This window comes from Topomyia yanbarensis, chromosome 1 (genome assembly GCF_030247195.1).
Source record: "Topomyia yanbarensis strain Yona2022 chromosome 1, ASM3024719v1, whole genome shotgun sequence".
Lineage (NCBI taxonomy): Eukaryota > Metazoa > Arthropoda > Insecta > Diptera > Culicidae > Topomyia > Topomyia yanbarensis.
Window position 1 is genome coordinate 113,179,078 of NC_080670.1, and position 5,790 is coordinate 113,184,867.

General features: G+C 35.7%; 1 long non-coding RNA gene across 1 annotated transcript; it reads right to left on the reverse strand.

Annotated features, from left to right (window-relative positions):
- Positions 1-278: 278 nt before the first annotated feature.
- On the reverse strand, positions 279-4,174 carry LOC131679076 (uncharacterized). Its single transcript, XR_009303799.1, has 5 exons — positions 4,062-4,174; positions 3,813-3,913; positions 3,638-3,750; positions 2,579-3,576; positions 279-2,517 (listed from the first exon to the last, which is right to left on the reverse strand). It is a non-coding gene; the product is annotated as an uncharacterized LOC131679076 (long non-coding RNA).
- Between the last annotated feature and the right edge of the window lie 1,616 nt (positions 4,175-5,790).

Sequence of the window (5,790 nt, forward strand, 5' to 3'; positions counted from 1 at the left end):
TATATATATATATATATATATATATATATATATATATATATATATATATATATATATATATATATATATATATATATATATATATATATATATATATATATATATATATATATATATATATATATATATATATATATATATATATATATATATATATATATATATATATATATATATATATATATATATATATATATATATATATATATATATATATATATATATATATATATATATATAGATTTCTTCAATAACGTTAGAAGGTTTCAGGATGCGATAGTCATAAATTTTATTGATTGGCTTCTAGCGTCTGAATTTCACACTTAAAATTAACCATTGAAGTCACACTTTTAAGTAGAGTTATAGTGGGTAACATTTCCCGTTTCATCTGGTATTTCAGGGTGTTTGTGACGGGGGCTCCTTCGAGCACCTAAGGTCTTCAGTTGGACTACTCAAATAGAAAAAAAATCCATATACAGCAAAATGAAAATTAAATTTCTTTACTTGCAACTAAAACAAAATTTTCTTCACATAATTAAACGCATAATTGAAAATATTGCAGATTACTATTTTGACCCCACCTTCTATGTGAATACAACGTGATTGCTAGAAGTCAGATGAGACTAATAGGTACTCATATAAACATTTTTCGGATCAGCCAAGTGATACGGCAAGACGTACCCTAGCTTCCTCGAAGAATTTCAAGGAAAAAACGTACACCCACGAGTTATATCAGCGTGCCTTCTATTTTTGAACAAAATGGAAGCCAAAACTTCTCCAATCTTCAAGATGGCCAAGACGTGAAACTAAGATAACGATTATGGAGCCTGAATCAGAAAACTGGATGCAGCGAAAGATAATTTAATAAGTCTAAAACTTTTTTTGTATAACACAGATATGTATTGTATAAGTCCAGATAGATAGTATAAACCCAATTAAAGTCAATATAGGTAGTTTAAAGCTAAGTACGACAATCAATTTTTTGAATAGAAAAGCTCACATTAGCTAGCTATATATTCAGGGGAATAGCGTAGACGGTTGAATGTCGTACAACAGAGATTATTCATACAGATAATTCATGTGGGTTAAAGCATATTAGTAACCAGAGGTGTAGGAAAAGGTTTCAGGAAAACACTTTCTTTTAAGTTAACAATTCCCTTCACAGAACCAGTGTGTCATGATTACCCAAGTAACCAATAAGCATTATATCGTAGCCTAATATCTGCTTTAGATCCACATATAATGCAGTCTTATAGAGCTGTGAAGCCCTAAATACTTATATAATGCTGATATTATGCCAGAAAAGGCGAAATATAGTGCTATTACTGCGCAGAGATTGACAGCTCGTTTCTGCAGTACTAATGCTATTATATAGCTCCAGCGCACAAATGTCAAATTTTAAAGCCTTATACTAGCACTACTAATGCTATAAAAGAGCTTCGGCTGATTGTCATTGTTCGCCATGATTTTAAAACCATTTCTTATATTTCCTTTCGTTATGATGAGCAAAAAGAAAAAAAAATTAAAATAAATTGTTCTGTTTAAAACTGTAATTGACTTTCTTCTAATGCATTCTAATGAATATCCATAATGGTTTTTCGTTCTGATATGATATGAATGTTTTACGAAAATTACCTTTAGTAGGTCTCCAACTGAGGTACCTTACCTCGTCCTTCACGGTAAGTGCGCTGCGTTTGCTCCCTGACTATATTGCATATGTTCGATTGAAATAAAATATGCCGAATATAATCTTCAAGAAGAGTTGCATAACAAATAAACCCACAGCATTAAAATAGCATTATATCGGTTTTTTATTTGCTCTATAATGGCATTAAATGCACTTGTAAAGCTTACATGCTTTAAAGATCCTTGAAGCATGTACGCGTTATATCAGCTTTATATACGCATATAGAGCAAGCGATAATGCTATATGTCGGTTGTGCAGTTATACATTATTGATGCTAATATAGAGCTTTATTGCATTGTTAATGCTGTAATGGAGTTTCAATGCAACATTAGTGCAAATGTATAGCTAATATAGTGCAATGAATTAATGCTTATGGTTACTTGGGTATACTACACAAAATAGTGATAAAAGATTAAATATTTAATTCAATCAAATTATCGGTAATAAAAATAAATCAAAATAATATGTGAATAATGCCTATCAATCTTATAACAATATGAGCCTCGTAAAAACTGTTGTACACAGACGCCTCTGAAGTCGCCCAGAATCATTCAGGAATGAGTGTGGAATGGCATATGCAACGAAATAAGCGACTTAGCAACGCTGCATGTTCAACATAATCGTTTACTCGTTTTGCAGTGAGGATCCCATCATAAAATTTATCCTGTTTTTTCTGCAAATATAACAATTTATTTGATCCATCCACCACAAGTTGATCCAGTTTTGTCTTTTTGTTCCAGCTCACTTCACGAACCGTGGGGGGGATATTTTTTTTAATTTTTGCTCAGCTCACAATCCACTCTGTCGTTTTACCCGCTTACTTCACGAACCTAGCAGGAAAAAATATTGTTTTTGTTTTTATGCTCCGCCCACTAACCAATAAGTCTCCACCTTGTTGTTTTTTTCCGGCTCACTTCATGAACCTAGCGGGAAAAAATATTGTTTTTGTTTTTATGCTCCGCCCACTAACCAATGTCTCCACCTTGTTGTATTTTTCCGGCTCACTTCACGAACTCGGCGGGAATTTTTTAAATTTTTTTCAAGCATTTCATTTTTTCCTGCAGACTTCACACTTTATTTTCAACATTCACATGTAGATGGCGCGGCAGTAGAATATATTTGTTTTCCTGCTCGTTTTTTCCCGCCCGTTTGACCGAAGTATTGAAGCTGATGTTGTCGAAATGTGGCTCACAAATTTGGGGATCGAATGTTGCGTCGTGCAGTGTTCTGACACAAACTATGACTTCAGCTTTAACGGTGATGATATCTGTAGACACAACCAATTCAAACGCACCAGCGCCAGCAGCATCCATACTAAAGGTTAACGGAACTCCCAGTGAAGTGCTGTGATGAACCAACCGACACACGCGAAACGTCAAACACGTTACAAGAGAATGGCGAACCGTTGATAGGCTGATCGTTGGCAGTAACGTGGATCAAGTGTATTCCCACGGACGTCGCAGTATCCTGAAAGTGATGTGATCATTACCTGGGAATCTATTCCATTGAATCCCTTCAGTTCCTCCAACTGTACACAGTTTGGAACATGATTTCCTTGAACCACAATAATTTTCAAATTAACCGCTCTGTCTTGATTTGCATTGATGCGAAACTTAAGGTTTTTCTAGCGCTCCCCGGTTTAATTTTCGTCAAGACTACCTTCTCCGCCAAATACGTTTTTTGCAAGAACGGATTTACTTCCATGTGACCACTACATTTATTTTGCACAATTCGGGTGCTGGAGTCACATCAGTACGAATGGTTCGCCTAGCAGGCCCAAGTACTTCTACGTACGGCAATATGTCCTATTCTACCAAGAAAATAAACATATTTTCTAGCTTGTTTGTCCATCAGATTATTGGCACCAATTTGAGCAGCTGGGATGTTACCTGTAAGCAAATTATTTTCTACCACCAAAAAAGAAGAAAAAAACTTCTTAGTGCATCCTACCTATTGAAGCGTAATTTCACCGTATGATTCTGCGCTTCAAGTGTAGTTAACCTTGATATTGATTTAGGGACATGTCTTCCACGGGTTGCCTGGTTCCGCCAGGGAAGTTTTCGCTAAAAAAGCAGTTTAAGGAGCAATGAAATTAATTATCACGAAATAAATGTTGATTTCTTACCCAACAATACGACCGGTTTTCCCACGATGCCACGTCGTTCACCAGCAAGTGAGGTAGCGGAAGCGGAGAAATTAAAATTTTCCAAGGGCAAAGAATTAGAACTGAAACGACAAAGCGAATAAAAGTAGTTAATTGGCTAATAAATATTAGCCATTGTGAATGCCGTTGATTGTTTGATTGGAATGTTGATATTAATATTATTAATAATATTAATATCAATATTAATATTCAAGAAAGAATCAATCTTACCTCGCGATGCACACACTGAGCAGTTTCCGAGAACAAAATCAACAGAAAGCGTGAAAACTGTTTGTTGCCTGAAGCTGCCACCAAATGCCAGTAGCGCTAGTTACACGGAAACGAAAAACTACCTAAAATTGAGTTCCTTTGACTCAATCTCGTGGTATCGTGGCCCACACTATCAAGGTGGGTTGCTGGCGAGTTACGGCGGGTTGCCTAGAACAATGTTTCAATAGCCTACCGCTCGCCAGCATGTATTTTAACACGCCTAGCCGCCATTTCGTTTACTGGGGGGGGAACTTAAAATTAGGTAAACCGTGTTGAAGGTAGTTTCCATTTAACCACGGCAAAAATTACAACTCATTGATAGGTTTTTTATACTCAAATTTAAGTTGAATTTACCTAATTTTGAGTTCACCCCAAACAACTCAAAAGTACCTTCTTCCACGGAAGACCTCGACTGAGTCGAATCTCTCTTTTTGTTTTTGACAACACTAATAAGTGCGAAAGCGACGCACAACTCAAAAGTAAGTTAAAAGAACTTATTCTGCAGGTTGTTTTATTTAACCGTGTACGATTCAAATGTTCAAGGTCTGTTCACATGAACTGTATAACACTGTTTAAAAGTTGGATTCAAAACAAGTAATTAATAATAATATATGAGAAATTACGCTTTCTCTTACATCGCTTCTTCTCCACAAAATCCGAACGCTTTTATCACCTGAGCACTAGTTAAGCACATCAAAATGAAGTTTGTTTGTATTCGATAAGTTTCAGGTCGAGTTAACAACATTGGCTCGTAGCGATGTGAATGTTGCTTAAAGCGCGTTCGCTGTCATTTTTGACAACTAGCCGAGCCAGAAAGCCAGCTTATGTTGGCTTCACTCATTTTTCAAAGAAACGTCAAAACATTCACCCTCTTGGCACAAACGCAAAATCGAATCACCCTCTCTTTCGCTCTAATGGCTCACGATGGGAACGTCAAATACAAGCGCCATATTGGAGCTCGATTCGCACGATTTTTGGGGCACTGGGATAAGGTAAAATTAGGTAAACCGTGTTCAAGGTAGTTTCCCTTTCGCCACGGCAAAAACCACAACTCATTGACAGGTTTTTTATACTCAACCTTGAATTATATATGCCTAAATTTAAGTTGAATCCACCTAATTTTGAGTATACCTCAAACAACTCAAAAGTACCTTATTCCATGGAAGGCTTCGACTGAGTCGAATCTCTCTCTTTGTTTTTGACAACACTAATAAGTGCGAAAGCGACGCAAGACTCAAAACTACCTAAATTTAAGTTAAAAGAACTTATTCTGCGGCTTGTTTTATTTTTCCGTGTAGTGTGTGCGAGAAGCGCATATTTCATTTTTGAATTAGTTTCAGTCAGCGTTAACAATTTTACGCAATTTAAGATAATCTGAATGTTGGTTCAACTCAGAAATTGACAGTGTTAGTACTAATATAAAAAAGGCATCAATCTTAGATATAATGCGCTACGCCTGTATTGCCATTTTTGTGTTAATTGACATTGTCTATGTGCTTTGTGGACTCTCTGGATTTTACGTGGATGATGGCATTGGACAGACTATAATTGATACATCAATGACCAGTGATGATCAGCACGAAATTGAACATGAAATACTGGAACTCTTAGGACTCCCAGAAAGACCACTTAAACGACATTTGCATTCATTTAACAGGTAACTAACAAAGGTTTTGTTTATGTTTAAAGT